This window comes from Diceros bicornis, chromosome 32, assembly GCF_020826845.1.
Source record: "Diceros bicornis minor isolate mBicDic1 chromosome 32, mDicBic1.mat.cur, whole genome shotgun sequence".
Lineage (NCBI taxonomy): Eukaryota > Metazoa > Chordata > Mammalia > Perissodactyla > Rhinocerotidae > Diceros > Diceros bicornis.
The window spans coordinates 25,721,017-25,745,175 of NC_080771.1; the positions used below are offsets into that span (position 1 = coordinate 25,721,017).

General features: G+C 53.3%; 2 pseudogenes; one reads left to right on the top strand and one right to left on the bottom strand.

The window, feature by feature from the left end:
• Positions 1-3,122: 3,122 nt before the first annotated feature.
• LOC131395949 (chymotrypsinogen B-like) lies at positions 3,123-8,797 on the bottom strand (annotated as a pseudogene).
• Positions 8,798-20,877: 12,080 nt separating this feature from the next.
• Positions 20,878-23,952, top strand: LOC131395950 (chymotrypsinogen 2-like; annotated as a pseudogene).
• Positions 23,953-24,159: the final 207 nt, after the last annotated feature.

Sequence of the window (24,159 nt, forward strand, 5' to 3'; positions counted from 1 at the left end):
TTCTCTTCCACCAGAACACCATCCCAGGTCATCAGTGGTGGAGGTTTTAACAATTGCATTGTTACCTTGTGCTCCTCTACCAGCGAAGGGTCCTCATTGCTAGCTGGCAGTTGGTGGGCCACCTCTAGAATCCCATCCTAGCATTCTCTTTCAGGGCCGCACTCCTGGTCCCAGCAGTCACAGCTCAAGCTCCCCAGGGAGTAGACTCTGAGATGAAGCTTAGCACGCAGGACGTTTATCAGGGGTGTTCCTGGGATCGACAGCCGGGAAGGGAAGGGAAGGGAAGGAATGGAGGCAGGGGCGAGCGAGGGAGAAACTGGACTTCCACACTGTCCCAAGTTTGGGTGAAAGACTGGGCCTTTAAAGACCCCACTGATCAGCCACGTTTGTGGGCCACCCAGAAAGGAGGCATGACTGTGGTCAAGATGATTCTCTTCAGCTGAGGAAATTCCCAGAGAGGACTGACAGCTGAGGGCTGTCTGCTGGCGACACTCCCAGGACCTGGGGTGTAAGTCATTCCTGGGACTCATCACAGCATCCACTGGACTGTGTGTACAGGAGCTGGCTGATCAGTGACCAGGGAATGGAGAACATTCTCTTCAGACCCAATTCAGATGTTTCAGTTAAGTAGGAAGCAAGTTCATCTGCAGACAGAGAGAAGGTGGGGAGCATGCGCTGTGTCAAACATGGTCTAACTGGGAACCAGAACACGGGGAAACCTCAGCAGGGCCTGGTAAGCAGACCCTGCCCTAGGGAGGATCTGTTTGCAAACTGGGACAGACTCCCAATTAATCGTGGAACTTTGTACTTAACTATACTTTTCAGTATAACACCTAGTTGGAAAAAGTATATTAGGAACTACTTGGGTATGTAAATCTTTTTCAACTGTAATTTTTATGAAATTTAAATACAGATCAAGTATTCCTGATGATAATGTAGCATCCTGATTGAGATGTGCTGTAAGTGCAAATTACACACTGAATTTCAACGACTTAGTATGAAACAAAAAATGTAAAATATACCACACACGAAGAATTTTAAAACGTCGATTACATGTTGAAATGATAGTATTTGGATATGTTGGGTTAAAAAAATATATTAAAATTAATTCACCTATTTCTTTTGACTTTTTTTAGCAAGGCTACTAGATAACTTAAAATTACCCGTGAAGTTCACGTTGTATTTCTTTTGTACAGGGCTAGAAGTCAGAGGCAACATGCAGTTTTCACATTGGCCACCAGGTGGCAACCTTACCCCGCGGTTTTCAGACTCCACTAGACCAGTGGGGGGCGGGGGTGGTGGTTGGCAGAGGGGAAGGCAGGTCTTGCTAGTTAAGCGGAAAAAATAATTTAACCAGGTTTGTGCTTGCTACTCCTTTTTAATTTTATTTTAATTTTATTTATTATTATTATTTTTTGTGAGGAAGATCAGCCCTGAGCTAACGTCCGTTGCCAACCCTCCTCTTTTTGCCTGGAAAGATTGGCCCTGGGTTAACATCCCTGCCCATCTTCCTCTACTTTATATGGGATGCCGCCTCAGCATAGCTTGACAAGCGGTGCATCGGTGCGCGGCCGGGATCTGAACCTGCAAACCCTGGGCCGCCAAAGCGGAGCGCACACTTAACCGCTGCGCCACCAGGCCAGCCCCTGCTACTCCTTTTTTATATTAACCACATCCCACAATCTTTTATATGTAAATGGTTTTGACATAATTATAAAATACATGTCACTTGCTCTCTGAGTTTCAGAATGGTCCCCCCCACCCCCACCCCACCAGCAGTGCTGGGGTTTCCTTGAAAGACTGGACTTCAAATAATATGTTTTTGTGTGTGTGTGTGAGGAAGATCAGCCCTGAGCTAACATCCATGCTAATCTGCCTCTTTTTGCTGAGGAAGACCAGCTCTGAGCTAACATCTATTGCCAATCCTCCTCTTTTTGTCCCCCAAAGCCCCAGTAGATAGTTGTATGTCATAGCTGCACAACCTTCTAGTTGCTGTATGTGGGAGGCGGTGTCAGCGTGGCCGGAGAAGCGGTGCGTTGGTGCGCCTCCAGGATCCGAACCAGGGCCGCCAGCAGCAGAGCGCACGCACTTAACCGCTAAGCCACAGGGCCGGCCCAACAAATAATATTTTTAATCATTTACTTCAAGCCCACTCCTCTGCCTAACGCTTCTCTTGCATTTTTATTTTCTCCCTTTCACACATTCATTCTCCACATCAGGTTTAGCTATTTTGGCTTTTCTCATGTCCTTAGTAATTAAATTGTATATGTAACCTTAATGTCAACATACTATGACCCACCATCAGAACATGTAAAATTTCACCAGGCAGAGAAAGATATTAGGAAAAATATTCAAAGGGAAATGCAGAAGGGAGCCCAATTCCATTCCTACCAAGATGCCTCGTTAGTGTGAGCTCCTGGCTGCCTCCCCCAAGACCACTGTTGTAGGAACTCTAGAGGGAAACATCGAGATATGGAGAAACCTGCCAGAGGAAAGGATGGTTTGAACCAGGGTTGTGTGTGGTCATCACCGTGACTGATGGCGGAGGTTGTGGGCTTGGCTGTGGGAGGATAAAATAGGAAATGAGCAGTCAGAATTCTGTCCGCTTCTCCCCCAAATCCAGTGCTTTGGGGCAATGGATGCCTGCCCCAGGCCCACCCGTGACAGCTAGTACAGGTGTCCTTGGGATAAATGGGTCGTGCAGAAACTCTGTGCAGGTGAGGAGCCAAGGAGGATAGGAAGACCACCTCCCCCACAGCCCCACCCTGCTCCTCCCAATGCCCACTCTTCAGGGCTACGGACTGCATAGCCTGGCAGAGGACTGCTGCCTTCCAGAAAGCTCCATGGGCCAAGCTGGATCCAGCAGGTAGGATCTCAGTTCTACCCCAGGGTGCAGTCCTGACCAGGGAGGATGAGATGCAAAGACAGCTTCCAGAGAAGGCAGGGGTTGCCAGGGTACTTGCATCTTGGAAAGGGAGTGGTAACACCGCCCCCTGGTGGGTGACAAGGACAACTGCAGCCCCATGACCCCCTAGGCCCTCAGAGAGACACATGCAGTCAGTGCTTCTGTACAGATGCTTTTACTGGGGACTCTCGGAGTTGGGATGGCAAGAGCCACGGGCTCAGATGGCAGCCAGGGTCTGCTGAATCCAAGGTAAGAGCGCTGTGACACGGTGTACACGGCAGGCGTGGAGGTGGAGCAGACGGAACTGCCTGTTTTGAGAGGTTCAGTGGATTCGATTGGAGACGTAAAAGAAACTTTCCACTCCAAACAAATGGACTGAATATTTTATTATATAGAGGAGGGTAAAGGCGATAGTCCACAAACAGATGCGAATAGGTCAAATAACAAGAGAGAAATGACACAAATCAATCGGAAAGGGAAACACCAGATCGACCGAAGGGAAATAACACAAATCGACTGGAAAGAGAAACACCAGGTTGACCAAGGGAGAAACATCAGATCGGTTACTCACAACATCCACACCCTTGCGCCGGGGAGAGTCCCTTCAATTGACACGGCTAGGCGCGAGTCCGATCGTCAGAGGTCCTGGGCAAGACTTCCCCTCCACAGGTGAGACTCTCACCAGGCCTCAGTTTCCAGCAGTTTATATAGCATCAGTAATCTCCAGAGTAAGCATTTGCGGAGTTTGCAGAGTAAGCATTTGGTGTTCCCATGCACAAATGGTTATCAGTTGCGTACATGCACTGAGCCCCCTGGCTATCGTCCCAGCCTGGCACAGATGGCCAGTCCGTCCCAGGCTATGACACCCAAAGACTCTTATAATCTTACAAATTGCAACTATCTCTGTGGGAGAAGGGCCAGTTCCCACCACCCAGAAAGCCGCTTTATATTTCTTTGTGTGCTGGTGGCTGTAGGTTCATGGACTGGCCAAACATGGCTGTACTCATGTCAAGACGCTGCCCCAGAACACGATGCCCACCAGAGTCCAGGCTCCATCCTTCTGGCAGACCAGAGGGCCGCCAGAGTCACCCTGAGGAGGAGAAAGGACTTGTGTCCAAGCCTGAAAGGGGGTGCCCGGGCCTTACTGTGCCCTGACCTGGCCGAGTCCAGGGTGGTGCAGAGAAATGACAAATGTGGGCACAGGCCCTACACGAGATACTTAGATCTGGTCGAATGGCAGCCCAGCTCTGCCACCTACTCCTTACCCTCTCACCCTGCCATGGTCTGTAAAACATCCAGCCCGCGGGGTTCGCGTGGCTTAAACACCCCTGGGAAGCCCCGCCCACACCCTGCCAGAGCGAGCGCCCGGGGGGAATCTGCTAGTGCCGGTCCAGCCTTCCGCCGGGGCACCGCTGGGGCACCGGGCAGGGAGCGGGGTTCAACAGGTCGTGGCAGAAAGGAGAGGCCCTCCTGGCCTGACCAGGGCGAGGTGTGGTCAGTGAGGGTGGGCAGGGTGGCCACCATGCAGCGGGGACGTACCATGCAGGAGGCGACGCCGCTGGCGCCAGCGCAGATCATCACGTTGGCGATCTTGGTGCCCCAGTACTTCTTGCATTCGGCGTTGGACAGGAGGGGCAGGACCGCCTGCTGCAGCCTGTCGGGGGTCTTGTTGGCTGGAGGGAAAGAGAGGGTGGGGTCAGGGCCCCTCTTCCCACCCAGCCCACCCCAGGGGTGAGGCCCTGCGAGGTCCTGGTCCTTCGCTGGCACGGTTACCATGGAAACCGAGCCCCGCCCCTTGCTTTAGACCTGAACAGCGTCTGTGGGACTCAGTTCCCTTCCGGTTCCACACCAGGCGGGGTGACTTTGCTTCAAGCACAGGTGTTCAAAGAAACCCCGCCCCGCTGAGCCTTGGTGCTGTGTGGTGGGCGGAGGGGCGTGTCCACCTTTCCAGGCAAGGGGGTTCACGTCCTTCTGACTGGGGACACTGGAGGGGCCCCACCACCCTCCGCGGCTGACGAGGGAGCACCCTCCTCCTGCTGCCCTTTCGTGGCTGCTTCTGTCCCGTTCAAGGACCAGCCGGGGTGGGCCGTGGCCTGGGCAGAGAAGTCAGGACGCTGGAGGAAGAGAGGCAGGCAGAGCGAGCAGCCGGGGAAGGTGAGGCCCTGGCCGGACTCTCAGGGCCCCAAGCCAGACCTGGACATTTGACTCCCACCCCAGACTTCACGGCTAGCTGGACACCCCCCTCCTCAGGTCTGGAGAGAAGTTGGGGATGGAAGGAGGACGCTGCGGGATTCCTTACACTTTGAGGGTGATACGTGCTGGTACTTAGGTGTTTCTTCAACTTACTGTTCAAGTATATCACTATTAAACCTCATTTTTATTCATGTTTGGTAGGTTTTTAATTAAGAGGATTTTAAATAAAGAAATAGAAAGATTTATGATTGTATTGGAATTTAGACCCCCAAAAAGAGCCATATGGATCCTACCTGGAGACTCCCGCTGCCGAGGCAGCCCCCACCCCAGACAGAGCTCCTGGGTGGAAAGGCCACGTCATGCTCACTGGTGTCCTTGGTCTTGCCCCCGCCCATGGTGACGCTCAGTGTCCCCGCGGGGAAGTCTCCATCAGCGCTGGGAAGGCAAACAGGGGACATGGTGTTTGAGAGGCAGGCGGACGAAGCCAGCTTCAGGAGGGCGACATCGTTGCGGTTTGTGAGTGAGCTGTAATTGGGGTTCTTGAAAACCTGGGGGTGGGGCCAGAAGGACAATGTGAGGCCCTAGGATAAATCAGCAATCTGCAGGTTTCAAGGAGAAAAACTCCTTTCCTGGCTGCCCATTCAGGGGAAACAGACCCACAGGGCCCCAGAATGAGGATTCTGAGGCCGGCCCCATCCGCACTCGGTTCCTGTCTCTCAAGCAGCCACAGGGTCTTCTTCGTCCTGCTCCCCCCACCCCAGCCTCTCGGCTGAGCCTCCCAGGCCTGTCCAGCAGGGCCTGGGCATACCTTGGCAATCTTCAGGACCTGGACGTTCTCATCTGAGCCCTGGTCGAACTCGCTGGTCATGACCTGGTGGGAGGTCCTAGAGGAATCACATGGGGGTCAAGGACTGAACATATGCTCTGCTCCCTGCCCCCCACTGTATCTGGAAGGGGAGCCCTGAGTCTGCCCAAGCCCTCATGTGACACTGCAGTGGGCGGCGGTGACCGCCCAGTCCTCGCTGATGAGGGAGCCCCCACAGAAGTAGAAGCCGGTGCTGGCCTGGAGGAAGATGCAGAGGTCAGCGCTGGCTGGACACCAGCAGCCCTGAGCCAGGCCAATTCCCCAGTGTGTCCCCTGCCCATGCGCAGAATCCGCCCTTGCCTGCAGGGACACCTGCCAGGGCCAGGAGCAGGGGACAGCGTCCTCCCCGTTGATGGTCCTGGACAGGCCACTCAGCACGGGGTGGACGGCAGGGACCTCGCAGCCTGGGGGCAAGGGGGAGGGTGAAGGAGGGCTGAGGCCCAGAGCCAGTCTGCTGAAATCCTGGTTTCTACCTCAGCTCAGGCCAGCACAGGGTCCCCCTGCCACACTCCCCCCACCTCTAGGAAACTCCTCCTCGCACCCCGCAACCTCTAGACTCAAGGATCCCCCAGATGCAGCCTGCTGACCCCAGTCATCCTTCCAGGATGCAGAGGGATGGGGCTGCTCCCACTCGGGGCCACTCTCCCTGAAGGAGCAGGAAACAGGCTGAGACACCAGACCACCTGGCTCACTCCAGCAGGCTGTGAGACCTCAGGCCGGACACTGAATCCCTGACGCTCATTCCCCTCAGTAAACTGGGGAGCAAGCAACGCTAGCCTCACAGGTCAAATTCACCCATTACATTGATGGGGCGAGGGGGTGGAATTAAAATCGGGTACCCCCAGGTCCACGGGGAATCCGGAACTCTGACACGTTGCTGATGCGAGTGTGAAATCGTAGCTTTTCCACGGCTGTGCTCATTCATGTTGAATTCTCTACCCAGAGAAACTCATTGTACAAAGTTCTAGTTTCTTAATTATCTAACAAACGAGACTTTGATTCCACACCATAAAAGGATACATTGAGGGAACAGAAAACAAACAACTTAAATTGTCCCAGAACAATGAGAAAATACAAGTGTAGTGATATGCCCAGGACGCATTTGCCGAGTCAGGACCAGCTGAATTCTCAGCACTGGCCCCAGGGTTACAGATTGGCCATGGTAGGGGAAGCTGGGTGGGTACAGCTCCTACGACCACCACCAGGTCACACAGGCCTAGCTACAGACCCAGTACCTGCCTCCCGCTGGTGGGAACAGGGAGGTGCACCAGCCCCTGAAGATTGTTATCGCCAGAACGTATGTCATCACCGTCATCTATTTTTTCGTAATAGCAAACAGCTGGAATATAAACGGCGACGTATTCGCACAGCTGAGTGCTTTACAATGACTAACTGGAACGAGCCGGGTCTCCCTATCAACAGGGATAAATCTGGAACATTACGTGGGTGGAAAAAGGCACCTTGTAAAACTGATGTGGAGCATATACTGTTTATGTGAGTTTTCACAAATTTTATACATTGTTTATGGATTTATAAATCTGTAGTAAATTTGTAAAAACCTGCACAGACATGGTACGCAGCAAGTTCAGAAGAGAGTTCACCTTCCCAGGGGAGGTGGGAGCAGGGGAGTTTAGCTGAATCTATTTTATGTTTTAAAAAGAAATACCTGAAGCAAATGTGCAAAAAGGGAACATTTGCTAAATCCAGATGGTAGGTGCATGGATGTCATTGTTTTCTGTATTTTTTACTGTTTCTTCTTTTCTTTAATAGAAAACAAAATGCTTAGCCAGGCACAATAAATAAAAGCCGGGGTGGAGGCCTGGGGAGGTCTCTTGCGACCACACCCTTACTCTGCCCACAGCACCCCAGCCTGAGCCACTTCTGGGGCCTCAGACCAAAGCGGGGCCCAGACTGCTCTTTCCCACCCTCTTGCACAGGATGTGAGGGCTGGGAAAGCCCCAGAGGGACCCCTCTCCTCCCTGCAGCCTCAGCCTGCCTGTCTGGGCGCCAGGCCCAAAGGAGCAGGGAAGGGGGCTCAGATGTCCCTCTTGCGCCCCAGGACTTATTCCCAGCAGAGCCCCTCTGCCCCCTCTGATGGGGCCTGGCGGAAGGCCACTGGAGGCTCAGGGACCTCTTCCCCAGCCTCCCCCCAGGCCTGGCTGACTCCCTAGGCCCCGACACTCTCCACAGGCAGCCCCCACGAGAGGGAAGAAGGAGAGGAGCCAGAGAAAGGCTATGTTGCTGCAGTCAAGGAGATGTGGGGTGCCTGCTGGGGAGTCCCCCTTTACATCTCCTGGGAACCTCCAAGCCCCGCCCAGCCCCTGGGCCCTGCCCAACCAGAGAGGCCAGAGAGCCGGAGAGCCACCCTCCCTGTTATCCAGGGACCTTGGGCTGTGAGTCGGGGCCAAGCCCTTCTCGAAGCCCAGCCTGGCTCTCAGCCTGGGAAGTCCCAGCCCTGGGAAAAGGGCAGCTGCCCTGGCTCAACGTCACCCACAAGTTTTGGCAATGCCTGGCATTCCCAGGGCACTGTGGGCAAGGCTCTGCGCCGTCTCGGCCAGGACGCAGGTGCAGGGGTCGCCGCCGCTCCCAGTGCACCAGGGAGGAGTCCAGCTCCCAATTATAGGCAATCCCACCACGAGGGTCAAAGAATCCTGGCTAGTCGTCACTGGGAGCCTCCAGTACCGTGAGCATAGGCTGCAGCTTCTCAGCAAAGAGGGTTTTCAACACAACACTCACCGAAATGTAAAGTATTTACAGATATTCTGGGTGATCCAGAGGGTCCACTCGAAACCAGCCCAGCCAAGTGTGCTCAGAGCCTGCATGAGGGAGTACATTGGGCATGAGAAAATTGCCCCCATGGTGACCACTAGCAGGTTACAGGTTGGCAAATACGCTGCCAGGCCGTCCCATGTCTGCCGCTGGGCTCAACTGAATTCTCTTTTTCTGTGATAATAATCATTGCACGAAGTTTCAGTTTCTTATAAAACAGGGCTTTGATTCCACACCATAGAATGACACGTTGTGGGGCTGGCCCAGTGGTGCAGCGCTTAAGTGCACACGCTCTGCTTCGGCGGCCTGAGCGTTCGCAGGTTTGGATCCCTGGCGCGCACTGATGCACTGCTCGTCAAGCCGTGCTGTGGTGGCGTCCCATATAAAATAGAGGAAGATGGGCACGGATGTTAGCCCAGGGCCGGTCTTTCTTGGCAAAAGGAGGAGGATTGGCATGGATGTCAGCTCAGGGCTGATCTTCCTCACCAAAAAAAAAGAATGACACATTGAGGAAACAGAAAACAAACGATTTTAGTTGTCACAGAAGGAGAAAAGGACAGATGTACATAATATGCCTGGGATGCATTTGCGATAAGTAGAGGCCAAATGATTTCTCGGCATCCTGTGCACAGGTTCCTTCTCCCTGCTGGGCTGGGCGCTGGTCTAGACAGCAGGGCAACCACAGGGACAGAGCACACAGCACCCCTGCCCTCATGGGCCTGAGATACTAGTGAGAGAGACAGACACGAAATAAGAACATAATGTGGTTAAGTCCAATAACCCGGGGGAGGAATGGAGAGCCTGCTGCTCTAGACAGTCGGCGTGGGCCGCACTGATGAGATGGTTTGAAAAGAAAAACATGGTGGGTGAACTGAACCTTGTTCTAAGGCCTCTGGGGCTCTGTGGTCAACAGGGCCGCGGTCACCTTGGGAGACGGTGGTCAGAGTGATCAGGGGACAGTGTCACTGGTCTTGTCTGAGTAACACCGTTGATTTGAACTTGATTAAAGTTTTTTATGTCTTTGATTTGTAAATTTAGCTTTGTTTTAGAGTTGTGTGTCCTCAGCAGGGAGGGTAGTCAAAATGTTTCACCACCCTGGGGCAGGAGCCCTGAGCTGTGGGAACAGTGGCCTCGGCAGGGAGAGGCTCCCGGAGGCCCTGGACCCGTCTGTGGGGAAGACCTGGGGCAGCCAAATTTTGAGGGACACAGAGGGTGGGGCCAGTGGCTGTTTACTAACCGGTTCTGAAGCATTTTGACACTTTAACCGGCTGGGTGGCCACCCAGGGGTGTCCTAGCTGAGTGTCCGCCCCGGCTCTGAGCTCTGGAATCCATATTTGAGTTCCAGGCCAGGGTGATTTATGGAAATATTAATATTTGCTGTTTTTTGTTTTTTTCCTTCCAAGCAGGTAGCCAAGCCATCTGTATTTTCCTTGCCTCAGGGATTTTTCCAGAGCAGAAAACAGGAGCAGCCTGAAGTCACTGTCTCTTAGGTCTGTTGTGAAAGGAAACTCTTGGTGACTTGAGTAGAGGAGGAATGTGGCCTCAGACGGTGACACGAAAGGGGAGGGAGAGCTGGTCGGTCTACAAAGAGATGAGCCCCGTGAGGCTCACAGCAACAGACAACATTTGTGCATATCTGCCAATGTGTGTTTTACTTTGAACAATTCCTCTTGCCCCAACGCATCCTCCATTCAAACCAGACCCTGAGGGGAGCAGGTTGATCATTTTGTTACAAAGAGTGATGGCCCTTGCGCTAGCCTAGAGCCATCTCCCTCTTCTTGCCCACACAGAGGGTTTCTGTGGAGGGTCACCCCACCCCAGCTCTCAGCGGGGAGAGCTCTGATTAATATAAGCCAGTTGAAGCAAAGAGGGGCGAGGAGAACCCCAGCCCCACACTTCCTGCACTTTTGCAGTCTCGTGGGGATGTGGTGCTTCGGCTGCCATCTTGATGCCCCAAGAAGAAAGACAGACATCCTGACTCAGAACCAGAACCATCGTGAGCTGCTGAGCAAAAGCCTGCAATTGCACACCTCCACGTCGCTGCCTGCGTGCAGGCCTCCGCAGCTCTGCTTGTGTGCACTCATGGGAGAAAAGCAAATCCGCACAGTTTCGCCACTGCCAGCCATGTGTTTCATTACAAAAAGCATCTTAGCTGAAACAAAATAACCATAAGAATGGTGCTAGATGTCCCCCATGTTCACCTCCAGATCCACTCTCTGCCCTTTTCCACCCTGCTGGCCTCCAGCAGACTGACCCTCAGGGGCGAGGCTGCACAACATCTTCCCAGGCTCTCTGGCTTCCTTTGGGGTCAGCCAAGGGGAGGCCCCAGCAGGAGCAGGGCCAGGAGAGGGGAGGAGAGAGAGTCGGGTATCTATTCTCTGGGTTCCTTCCCTGACAGGCTGCTGTGGGTTGGCTACCTCCCTCGACAGAGGCCACAGCTCCTTTCAGGTGGCTCTCTCTGCATGGCTACTCTTTCTGGCTTCCATAACTGCTCCCCCTTCATCCTTCAGCTCTCGGTGTGTCCTCATTATTGCTAGGACCCTCTGCACCTCACTATCCTTTGTTGGTTTCTCCAAACCCTGCCCACACCTTTGTAAAAATTCCCTTTATTAAAACTCTCCTCAAATAACCAGGTTTGAGTGTGCCATCTGTTTTCAGGCAGGACCATGACTGATATAGTAATTGATGCCCCAGGACCACAGAACATGGGATTCTGGGATGGGGTTGCTCACCTACTGGAGGAATCCATGGATAACCTCTTTGCCAGGGAAGATGAGACCCTGGTGGTCCATGACATGCTGCAGCATCACAGTTACTCAAATTAACACGAGGTGGCAAAGGCTGAAGCGCAGGTGGAAACAGGCACTGGAGGTCACGGGGCACTAAGTTCCTACAGCACCAGTGGTGCTCATAAATATTGGGGAGTCATACAAATGGCCAATGAGCACATGAAGAGACAATCAAAACCACCAGTCGTTAGGGAAATGCAAATCAAGACCACAGTGAAGCATTGCTTCACACTCATTAGGATGTCTAATATAAACAAAAAACAGAAAATAACAAGAATTGGAGAGGATGTGGAGAAACTGGAACTCTTGTGCACTGTTGGTGGGCATGTAAAATAGTGCAGCCACTGTGGAAAACAGTATGGCCGTTCCTCAAAAAATTAAAAATAGGACTACCATATGATCCAGCAATTCCACTTCTGGGTATATACCCAAAAGAATTGAAACCAGGGTGTCAAAGAGATATTTGTATACCCCTGTTCACAGCAACATTATTTACAGTAGCTAAAACATGGAAGCAATCCAAGTGTCCATTGACAGATGAATGGAGAAACAAAATGTAGTATATATACACAATGGAATATTATTCAGCCTTAAAAAGGAAGAAAATTCTGACATATGCTAGAACATGGATGAACCTGGAGGACAGTTTGTTAAGTGAAATAAACAAGTCACACAAAAAAAATACCGTATAATCCCACTTATATGAGGTACCTAGAGTAGTCAAATTCATGGAGACAGACAGTAGCATGGTGGGTGCCTGGGCCTGGGGGAGGGGGCAATGGAGAGCTTAATGGATATAGAGTTTCAATTTTGCAAGATGGAAAGAATTCTGGAGATGGATGGTGGTAATGTTTGTACAACAGTGTGAATACACTTAATACCACTGAACTGTACACTTAAAAATAGTTAAGATGGTAAATTTTACATTATATGTATTTTACCACAATTTTGAAAATTGAAAAAAAACCACGAGATACAACTTCATAACTATCACGATGGCTATAATTTTTAAAATGAGAAATAAGTTTTGGCAAAGACGTGGAGAAATTGGAATCCTTGTACATGGCTGCTGGGAATGGATAATGGTGCAGCTGCTGTGGAAAAGAGTCTGGCAGTTCTTCAAAAAGCTAAATATAGAATTCTCACATGAGCCAGCAATTCCACTCTTAGGTGTATAATTCCCAAAAATGAAAGCAGGGACTCAAACAGATACCTGTACACAAATGTTCATAGCAGCACTATTCCCAATAGCCAAAAGGTAGAAAAAACCTGAATGTCCATCGGTGGATGAATGGATAAACAAAATGTGATGTATCCATACAATGGAATATTATTGAGCCATAGAAGGAATGAAATACTGATGCATCCTACAATATGGATAAACCTTGAAAACATTATGCTAAGTGAAAGAAGACAGTCACAAAGGACCACATAATGTACAATTCCATTTATATGAAACATCCATAATAGGCAAATTCATAGAGACAAAAATTAGAGGTGATCAGGAGCTGAGGGGAGAGAGGAATGTGGAGTTACTGTCCAATGAGTACAGAGTTTCTGTTTAGGGTGATGAGAAAGTTTTGGAAACAGGTGGCGGTGATGGTTGTGCAACATCGTAACTGTAAGTAACACCACTGAATTGTACACTTAAAAATGGTTACAATGGCAAATCTTATGTTGTATATGTTTTACCATATTAAAAAAAGTTAATGTGGCGCTGGCCCCATGGCATAGTGGTTAAGTTCGGTGTGCTCCACTTCAGTGGCCCAGTTCACAGGTTTGGATCCCAGGTGCAGACCTACACCACTCATCAGCCATACTGTAGCAGCAACCCACATATAAACTAGAGGAAGATTGGCACAGATGTTAGCTCAGGGCTAATCTTCCTCAAGCAAAAAAGAGGAAGATTGGCAACAGATGTTAGCTCAGGACAAATCTTCCTCAGCAAAAACAAAAAACAAAAAACAAAAAACAAAACAAGTTAATGTAATATACCAAAACTAATGATTCCTACACTTTAAATGGGTGAATTGTTTGGTATGTGAATTCTATCTCAATACAGCTGTTTAAAAAAATCTTGTGGAGTCAGAAGTCTTCTTCTGATGGCCCTAGAGGGCAAACGCAGGGAAGAGGAGCAGCTGAAGGATGTAAATGTTCTACCTAGAACGTGGGTTGACCATTGAAAGCCCTGAGCTTCGGAGGAGACCCTCATCTCCTGTGGTCACAGCACGGATGTGGCTGAGGACAAGCCCAGAGCCTGATTTGAAGGACAAGGAGTTGTAGAACCTGTTATATACTCAACCCCACCAGGTAAGGAACTGGTGGGGGAAGGGGGGGCCCCTGAGACATGGGATGAGGTCCCTTGGGCAGACAGAGCAAGGCTTCAGAACTTTGAACCCCTAAATCTCTGTGAACCCACCCTTGCCAACACAGGTGTTCCTGTCCTCTCTCTGCATAAAAGCTTTCAACGACAACCCAGGGCACTCACCTCACAAGACGACCTCAGTTCTCCTCAGAACCTTCCCCGCCAATCCTCATGGCCTCCAGACCCATGACAAGAGTGGGCCCTACAGTAGCTTGAAAAAATGTCCTGGTTCTTTACATCTCCCTCTACCCACACCTTTTGCCCTGAAACATTATATGGAAGGTGAGAGACTGAATACACAACGGACAATGGCCAGACCATATAGAAAAATAGAACTCTGACTCCCCATCTGCAGCAACCAGACCAGGAAGCCCAACAATAAGAACTGGCCGCAACTGGCCAGGACTTGATCAATCACTGACAGCTTCCCTAATCTTTGCCCCCGCTTCCAACTCAGGACTAATCAGAGAAAGCCAAGTATGCCCCCTAACCAATCCCATAGGATGCCCTACTTCTAGTTAGCCCGCCTCCAGCTTCCCTGTGCCAACGCACCTGAAGTCTGTCCTTTCTCCACTACAAAGCTTTCCCTCTCCCCTGCCTGCCTTGCAGTCTCCGCCAAACGCAAGCAACAGTGGCTGACTCCCTCACCATAGCAAACTCTGAGTGAACAGCCTCCGCTTGTTCTCATTTGGGTGGTCTTCACCGATTTCCACAAAGACCAAGCCCCTGTTGGCGGCCTCCCTCTTGCATTTACCCTCCTGGGTCCAGGTAACCGCTCCTGCATTTTCAGCCCCTCGGAGCATCTCCCCTCTGGTGTCAGCCCTGAGCTCCTGCATCCCTCATGGTTTCCCTAAGTGCTGCCCACACCTTTGGAAATAGTCTCTTGGTTAAACTCTCCACTGTTGCCCTGTTTGTGCTATTTGTTTTCTACAGGAGACAGCTACACCCAGCCAGCCAAAGGCTCCCTCTATTATCAGTGGCACATTCCTTTTTTATGTGCCACTAAAAAGGAGAAAACGCTGCCAGTTAAACAACGACACAATGCTTTCTTATCGCTTAGAATTTTTAGTTTTGATTGATTTATTGAGAGAGGCCTTTTAAACTTATTAGACATAGATCTTTATCAGATATTACTCTTGTGCTTATAGAAAAAACAAAATGTAAGGAAAATAAAATAAGGTGTTCCCAAAACTGAGTCACTTTCAGAATGTGGTTCCTCCAAGCTCTCTTTGTCAGAAAGTTGTCTCTGCGCATGTCTTCCACCCAGACTGTGCTGTGTGCCATCAAAGGCATCGGGGAGGCAGCATTTCTTAAAAGAGAATTGTGCGGCCACATCTGAATGCTCTTCCAAATTGCCAGCGTCCATTCTGTACGGCTGCTCTCCTGACCTGACAAGGAGGGGTCACGAGACGCTCAGACACTGATCAGTCTTCTCTTCCTCCTCAAATGGTCTTCCAGCAGTCTGTGGTTTGAAACATGGAGAGGCCAGGCCTGCCCAGCAATGCCACTGGGAATAACAGCCAGGTTTGTACAAGCACCGTGGCCACCTTGCCAGTGATTGTAAGTGGCCGTCAATTACAAGACAATTCCAATTTTCAGAGACATTAAAATGTGAAAATAATTTCTCTTAGGAATGATAAAATACATTTGATTAGGCAGGCATGTGTCAGGTGAGCCTAAGGAGCGAGGAGTGGGAGCCATTCTCTCAAGTCCCCCAGCACCAGGCCCCCGCGCTGTGTTTGGGGGGCTGCCTTCCTCGCAGGTTCTGAGCTTGGAGTAGAGTTTGTGCCGAGCCGCAGAGCCCCGAGTCTGGTTTCCAGTTCACTGTCCTGACAACACTGCGAACCTCTGAAGAAACTCATTCTCCCTGTAAGTCCATCAGTTTACTGTTTTGCTGGCAACTGAGAACTTGACTTCTACAGCAAACCAGAGCTTTTGAATTGTGGGATGCTGCGCTGTTCTGTTGCAAATCCTAAATCCTGAAGGAGTCAAGACAGAAGATTGGTGCTATTAAAAAAAAAAAAGTAAGAATCGGGTTTTCCAATCCCAGAAGAAATGAAGATTCCCTGGTGTGGCAGTCAGTGCTGATAACCTACCAACACCTGGTAGGGTGGAGAAAGCCTCAGCTAAAATGCTTCCTTTCCTGACTTCCTTGCAGCTAGAGGTGGCCTTGAGACATAGTTCTGTCTAATGAGATGTAAGCAGAAGTCATTGGATGGGACTATCAGGAAGAATTTTTTAAATGAGACAGACTCAGTTGGTATTGCTTTTTGCCCTTCTCACTCCCCTGTCTTTTCCTGCCTGAATCAGGGGTGATGCTTGGGAGTTCAGCAGCCATTTTGGAGCCATGAGGAAGATGTCACAGGCTTTGAGCTGCCACATCCGCCTTGGACTGCTTCCCTTTAGAATTCTTGTTAGGGCCGGCCCGGTGTCTTAGCGGTTAAGTGCCCGAGCTCTGCTACTGGCGGCCCGGGTTCGGATCCCAGGTGTGCACTGACGAACCGCTTCTCAGGCCAGGCTGAGGCCGTGTCCCACATACAGAAACTAGAAAGATGTGCAACTATGACATACAACTATCTGCTGGGGCTTTGGGGGAAACAAAGGAGGAGGATTGGCAATGGATGTCAGCTCAGGGCTGATCTTCCTCACAAAAAAAAAAAAAAGAACTCTTGTTAAATGACAAAAATAAATGTCTAATTTGCTGAAGCTATAGTTTTCAGGTCTCTGTTTTTCATAGTTGAACACAACCCCAACACATACCTTGGAATTTGAAATATTTGATGAATTTCCTCCAAAAAATATTAACTTAAGATTCCCTGAGCTAGAGGAGAAAGGAGAATTTTTGGTGTGCACTCCTGACAACAGGCTTGAGATCTTCCCCACAGCTGTCTCCTGTCCCCTACTAGGCCAAGGCTGGGGGGAAAATAATAGGAAAACAAGTGAGTTTGAGAAAGGACCTTTGTCTTACCGCCTCTGACTAACCTTGGAGATGTGCCTCCATTCCCGGCTTGCTGGGGAATCTGAGAGCAGAGAGGGCCACCTGTGAAGACTAGGAGGCTGGGTCTTCCAGAGCCCCCCTGAGCCCATCATAGCAGAGGGAGCGGCCAGATGCTTCCCAGGTGCCTGCAAGGGTGCAGAAGTGGCTAAGAAAGAGGCCTACCCTGGGGAGGCCTCGGGACAGGGAAGAGAAACAGCCAGCTGCAGCGGTAGGATGCAGGCACCTCAGCAAGCAGCAGTGTGGACTGAGGACAGCCAAGGACCCGCTCCCCTCCTTTCCCCATGTCTGGACTCACTGGTAGCCAAGGATCTCGAGGGTTACCCTCCATGGGCTGAGATTTGGGTTCAGGCTCCTAGCAGACTAAAGGATGAAAACGGAAATCATATTCTCTAATAGAAAAATAAAGAAATCTACATTTCTTGCATGCATGTATTTAGGGTTGAGAGTCATCTCATTACAAGGAGCATACAGGGGGTGGGGTGGGGGAGGGGCAACAGCCCAAGTGTCCCAGCAGGAGAACTCGTACAGAAATTGTGGTGTACTTATGACTTGGAACACCACTCAGCAATACAAAGGAACCCACTGCTGATACACCAAGACCACAGGTGAAGCTCAAAACCATTTGGCTGAGGGAAAGAATCCAGACATGTAGACAACATTTATGGTTCCATTTATATAAAATTCTAGAACACGAAAAACTAATCTATGGTGAAAGAAATCAGAACCGTGGTTGCTGGTTGCCTCAGAAGAGGGGGAGTTGGGAAGAGGCATGAGGGAGCTTTCTGGGTGGCGGCATTATTTTACATCTTGGTTGTGGTGTTTGTTACACTATGGTGTGTGTGTGTATATATATATAAATTCATCCCTCTGTGCATCCTCACCATACGTAAATTACACTTCAGTATATTTCATTTTTAATAAAAAGGGCGGGTGGGATTTGTCCCCCTCGGGGAGCAGCTCCTTCACCTAAGGAGACTGACGTAGGAGGTCTGGCGTCGGGAAAGAAGCCACGGTCTTAGAGGTGCCAGTTTGGAGGGAGGCATGCGCAATGCCCCGCAGCCCCCTGCCTCCATGCTGGGCGGGACCTGGAACCCTGGCACAACCCCCACCCCGGGGCCAATCCCAGAGGTAGCCGAGCAGGGACTGGATCAGGGCCTCCTGTCTGCAGCAAAGCTCTTCCCCCAAAACCAGGCTGCTAGGAGAGAGCGGCCCCCAGATTCCGCTCCCCGTGCGCGCTTGGATCGAGTCATCTCCCGAATTAAATTTCATTGTTACCCCTTTTCCTGGCTTTCTTCGGTATTGCCATTAAACACACTAGACGCCACATACCTGCAACAAGGTAACAAGAGCAGAGCTAATGTTTTCTGAGATGGCAGACAACCCGCAAACAGGGCCGCGCCTTCTCCCTGGGAGTTTGCATGAGCAGAGATGGGTGGCTCCAGGAGTCTAGGAGGAGAAGGGGGCGGGTTCCAAACCAGAGGGTGGGGGGTTAGAAATAGCGGAAAGGTGGAACCCAGGAAAATGGTCTCTACTGTCAACTGTTTGGCTAAACAACGGCTGGAGCCAGAGATCCATCCACTCATCCATCGACTCTGATGACGCCTGCTGAGAGCTGGCCAGGCCCAGCCGCGCAGATCTGCTGCCCGCGAGGAGGCGCCCACGGCCCCACGACGGAAGAGCGGTGGGCGTTCTAAGGGACTGGGAACAGCACGGGCAACGGCCCCGAGGCAGGCAGCTCAGGGCACGTCGATTTGGAGGATGCCCGGCATCTAACGCTCCGCCCTTAGGGGGCCTTCCTCGGGGTTGAGGGCCGGCGGAGTGCGCTGTCCCGGGTCCGGGGGGCCAGGAGGGAGCGCGGGGCCGGCGGGCTGCGGGTCCCGCCCCAGCCAGCTTCTGGCCCCTCCCCGGGGCAGCAGGAATCGGGGACTCTGCGCGGCCCGCCCTCCGCGCCCCACCTGCAGCTGCGCGGGTTCCCAGGCCTCGGCAGGCGCTGCGTCCGGGGCGCGAGGCGGGCAGGGCCCCGGCCACCTGTCGGCTCCCAAGGCTGCGGCCAAGGGTCAGCTCCGGCCGTGGCGTCCGCTCCCCCAGCTGCCCCGTCTTCCCCACTCCGGCCCTGCCAGCCCCTCGGCGGCTGCCACCTGGCACCAGGGGCTGTCACCGCAGCTGGACAGGCGGAAAGGCGCCGCGGCGGCCGGAGGATCACAGCCAGCCGCTCCCACGGTGTCTTCACCAGGGCCCTCCTCGGTCCGCCCCCTTGGCCTCTCCGCCTGGCCTCCTGCCCTCTGGCTCTTCTGTCCCCTCTGGCCGCGCGGGCCTCCTGCGACGCCCAGATGCGGGCCGCCAGGCCTTTGCTCTGGCCGTTCCCTCTGCCTGGACACCGGCTCCTCCGAGCCGTGCTTGGCGCACTCCCGCAAACTCTTAGGTTGCAACTAAAATGTCCCCTTCTGAGTGAGGCCCTCCTGCCTCGGTATTATTATTAATAATAGTAATGATTACTCCCCAGCTAGTAGTAATGTATATTTTACTTATTTTTTCTTTTACTCTCTTCCCTAGACTCGCCCCATCCTCTCCCAGGTAAACTTGCTAGAAGCAGGAATTGGTGTTTCTTTTCTCTTCCTCCTTCTCTTCCAGTAGCAGCCTGGTAAGCATCCGCGGGTGGGATGAATGGATTTGCACAGACAGTAGTATGGTTTCATACAGACGGGGCCACACTCTGCGTCCTGTTTTGTGCCCTGCTTTCCCACCTGATACATTGTGGCCATCCCTCCCTGTCACTGGACAGTCGTCTAGAATTTGCAACGGGCACCAACAGGCAGTTCAAGAAGGAGAAGTACAAAGGACCAACGAGCGTGGATTGTGTGTTAGGCCTGGTCCTAGCATGCTCAAGACGGGCCGTGTCCTTCCATAATGTGGGCTCTGTACTATAAGCACCTCCATTTTACATACTTAGAAATGGGATCAGAGAGGGTAAGTAAATTGCCCAAGCCCCCACAGCTGTTTTGTGCTGAAACCTGTACTGTGAACCGCTGCACTGCCATCATCAATGCAATGGAAATTAAAACCAGCCATGAGATATCGTTTTCCCTGTGTGTTTTGGGGGCTTGCCCTGTGCCTGGCAGCCTCACCCTCAAATTTCTCCCTCCCTAGTTTCCCAATTGCTGGGAAAGGGCCTCCCTGCCCACCCTGCCACCCAAGCCAGAAACAGGCCTCTCCACCCCTTCTTTTCCATCTGGTCCAACTTCTACCAGCTCTCCCCAGGGAGATAGCAGGGCCCCTTGGCTGACCCCTGGGCCCAGTCTTGCCCTGGGATGCCTCATGCTCAGCTCCAGGGACCCATGGCGCCTGGGTGAAGGGGCCTGGCTCCAAGTGAGTGGGCAGTGGGCGGCTTGCCCCTCTGAGCCACGCTGCACACAGCCCGAGTGACCGCCATGGATACTGACCCGAGCCTTCACCGAGCCTTCTTGGTTATCCCCGCGACCGGGGGAAGCATCCTCAGCCCCCTGGCCACCCTCGCCCTCACCCATACCTCGGTCCCCACACCTCCCGCTACATGACCACACTACCAGGAGTTTTGAACAACTAACAGACCAATTAATTTACTTGTCTGAGAGCCTCCAAACTGGGAGAGGCAAGGCTGGGCCTCACACCCTGCCCAGGCCTGGCTGCTGCCCGCAGGGCCCCTCCCAAGGAGGCAGGGCCTGCAGGAGGAAGCCCAAGTGTCCTGACCCCTTTCCCTTCCCCTTGGCTGTAGAGTGAGGGCCGCCTTGTTCAGCCCCACCTCTGCCCTTGGCCCTGGCCCAAGCCCAGCCATGGGCTGCAGCTGCTGCCGTCCCAGGCCCAGATGCCAGCCCTGCTCTGGCACATCCTGCCCACTTGGGCACATGCCCAAGAAAGGGATTATCACCTCAAGGTCTCAAGATAACAGCCTGGTGCACAGGGATATAATGGGGAGCCCCCCAGGCAGGCGCCCGACGCCTCGCTGACCACGGCACCATGACCTCCGTCTGGCTCCTCTCCTGCTGCACCCTCCTGGGCACGGCCTTTGGTGGGTGAGGGGGCAGACGGACCAGGAAGGCTGTCTCCCCTCCCCTCCAAGCCCGAGGCCAGCAAGGGGCAGCAGGGGCCCTGCTCCCAATTCCGCTGTGCACAGTGGTGGGAGCCTGAGCGAGTCTCTCTCCCGCTCTGAGCCTCGCCAGCCCCAGCTCTGCAATAGGGATGCTGGGAGGATTCGACCAGAGTAGCCAGTGTGAGGCCCATGGGGAGGAGGTGGACCTACCTTGGGCTGCCCTGAGGCCTCACACCCTGTGCAGGGGACAGGGAGGACAAGTACAGAGGGACAGAAAGTTCTCAGAACAGTTCATGACTCCCAAACAGGCTCAGATGGTGAGCAAGTGGGTAGGTGTGGCTGGGCCCCCAGCAGCCCTCTGTGGCTCTGGAACTCAAGCCCTTTGAAACTCGTGTTCACTGAGCACTGACTACTGTTCCTGTTCCAGGAGCAGAGCAAGCTCCTGCTGTGCCCACCAACCCATCCTGCATCCTGATACCAACTCTGTGAGGTTAGCAATGTGATCCCCATTTTGCTGATGAGAAAACTGATACTCAGAGCGGTTAAGCTGGGCAGCGATGGGGCCAGGTTCAAACCCACGAAGCCCAGCCTCCCAGCCTGTGCTTTGGCCCTGCCACCACCTCACACTCAACCTGTTGGGCTTGTCTGTGCTGAAGCCCACATCAGACTGAGTTGTCCCTGGGGGATTCCTGGAGCAGTGGGAGCCAGGTTGGGGGGCCCACAGTCAACCTCGGCCTCCAACCCTCAGCCCGTACTCCCACTCCCAGGCTGCAGGGTCCCTGCCATCCACCCCGTGCTGAGTGGCCTGTCCAGGACCGTCAATGGGGAGGACGCTGTCCCCAGCTCCTGGCCCTGGCAGGTGTCCCTGCAGGCAGGGGTCCCTGCAGGCAGGGGGGGATTCTGCGCATGGGCAGGGGACACACTGGGGAATTGGCCTGGCTCAGGGCTGCTGGTGTCCAGCCAGCGCTGACCTCCGCATCTTCCTCCAGGACAGCACCGGCTTCTACTTCTGTGGGGGCTCCCTCATCAGCGAGGACTGGGCGGTCACCGCCGCCCACTGAGAGGTCAGGTGAGGGCCCAGGGCCCCCAGGAAACCCCTTGGGGTACGGGGAAGACCCTCAGCACTGAAGACTAGTCCCTTAACTCCTTCATTCCTCAATTTCCTTATTTGGAAATGTGCGGAAAACTCAAGACCTGCCCATCTCCCAGGGGCCACTGGGAGGAAACACCAGCAGCATGTAGGCGCAGTGGTTTCGGGGGGGCAGTAGTTGTTATTTTGAGCTCCCATCTCTGTGATCAACACCACGCATGTGCGTGCACAGGCACATGCGTGCATATGTCTGCACACGCACGTACTCACGCTCATGCGCACACAGAGCACCCTGCACCCCCAGCCTGGCCCCACCACCTCACGGCACCTCCTTTCTCTGACCCTCTCCAGAACCTCTGACCTGGTCGTGGTCGGGGAGTTTGACTAGGGCTCAGATGCTAAGGACATCCAGGTGCTGAAGATTGCCCAGATGTGGTGGCCCCTGGAATCCAGGTGCGACCCCAGGCAAGGTGGGCCCTTGGGAGTGTGCAGCCCAGGCTAAAGGGGCTGGACCAAGAGGCCTGAAAACCCCCAGGCTGGGGGAGTAGGAAGGGGCGCCCCAGCTCTTCCCAATCACCCTAATACTCCATCATGATGGGGCAAAGAGGAAGTCAGGGTGTGTGAGGTTCCACCCAGGGGAAGGTCTGTACCTCGGGCCAGGGAGGTGGCAAGTTGAACAGGCCGTTGTCCAGAGAGGAGCGCGGAGGCGATGAGGGGTAGCCCGGCGCCCTGGTTCTGCCTCGTGTCAGCTTCTTCCCAGACCCCAACTGCGGCTGTCCGGCCCTGCCCCATAGGTTTTCAAGAACCCCGAGTTCGACAGGTTCACTGTCAACAGTGACATCTGCTGAAGCTGGCCGCGCCCGCCCGCTTCTCCCAGACCGTGTCCTCTGTGTGCCTGCCCAATGAGGCCAACGACTTCCCTGCTGGGATGCTATGCGCCCGCCACCAGGGGCTGGGGCAAGACCAGCCACACCAGGGAGTGAGTGCCGGCCAGGCGGGAGGGTGGTGGAGGCTGCAGGGCAGGGCGGGCTGCTGTTGCTGCCCACCCACCCTGCCCTTTCAGACACCAACCTCCCCGACAGGCTGCAGCAGACGGCCCTGCCCCTCCTGTCCAATGCCGAGTGCAAGAAGTTCTGGGGCAGCATCATCACTGACCTCATGGTCTGCGCTGGGGCCAGTGGCGTCTCCTCCTGCAACAGTATGGCCTCTTGGGCTCCCTGGCACCCCTTCCCTCCCACCCTGGGTGGGTTCAGGCAAAAGCCCAGGCCAGGGGCTTGGGCAGAGAGAGGAAATGCAAGTAGCAGGCAGGCCTCTTCCTAGGGTTTTCCGGCCTGAGTAGTTGGGAAGACAGGGCTCCTGGTGGATCACCAATGACCTCAACAGAGGGGTGCCAGCACAAGGGGTGAAATTCCACTGACATCTGCATCTGAGCAAATGGTACCTCCTGTTGTACAGGAGTTGTACAGTGCACAACCTGAGCAGTGGAACATGATGGTCCAAAAGGGATCCAGAAGGGGTCAGGCAGCCCTTCCTCCCTCAGAGTGGCCCCATGGCCAGCACCACCCACACTTTTCTTTTATCAATGAAACCAGCTTTATCGAGCCTCCATTATAGGACTCCACCCCAGGGAAGTGGCCTAGACTTCCAAGGGTACAAACCACAGAAGGAGCTGAAATTTCTTTCATGTGCATGTGTGGAGTGTCTACAGGCTGTCAGGCCCTGGACTGGCCTCTGGGAACAGCGTGCAGGGGCTCCTGAGCCAGGCCACCTGGGCTGCCAGAAGGATGGAGTCTGGACCCTAGTAGGCATTGTGTCCTGGGGCAGTGGCACCTGCTCCACCTCCAGCCCCAGCGTGTACACCCGTGTCACCAAGCTCATGCCCTGGCTGCGGCAGATCCTGGAGGCCCGCTGAGCCCCTGGCCCCACCCTGGCCTCCTTGCCTACCATCCTCCCACAAAGCTTCAAAAAACTGGTGGAAGACACGTTGATGGTGTCTGTCTCCTGTGTCAGGGCCTCCAAGGCCTCACTCTGCTCCTGCACTTGGGCCTTCACTGGGCCAGGCGTCAGGGGGTCCCCCAGAGGGCCTCTCCTTAGTCCCCGTCCCCAGAGAGTGGCCAGA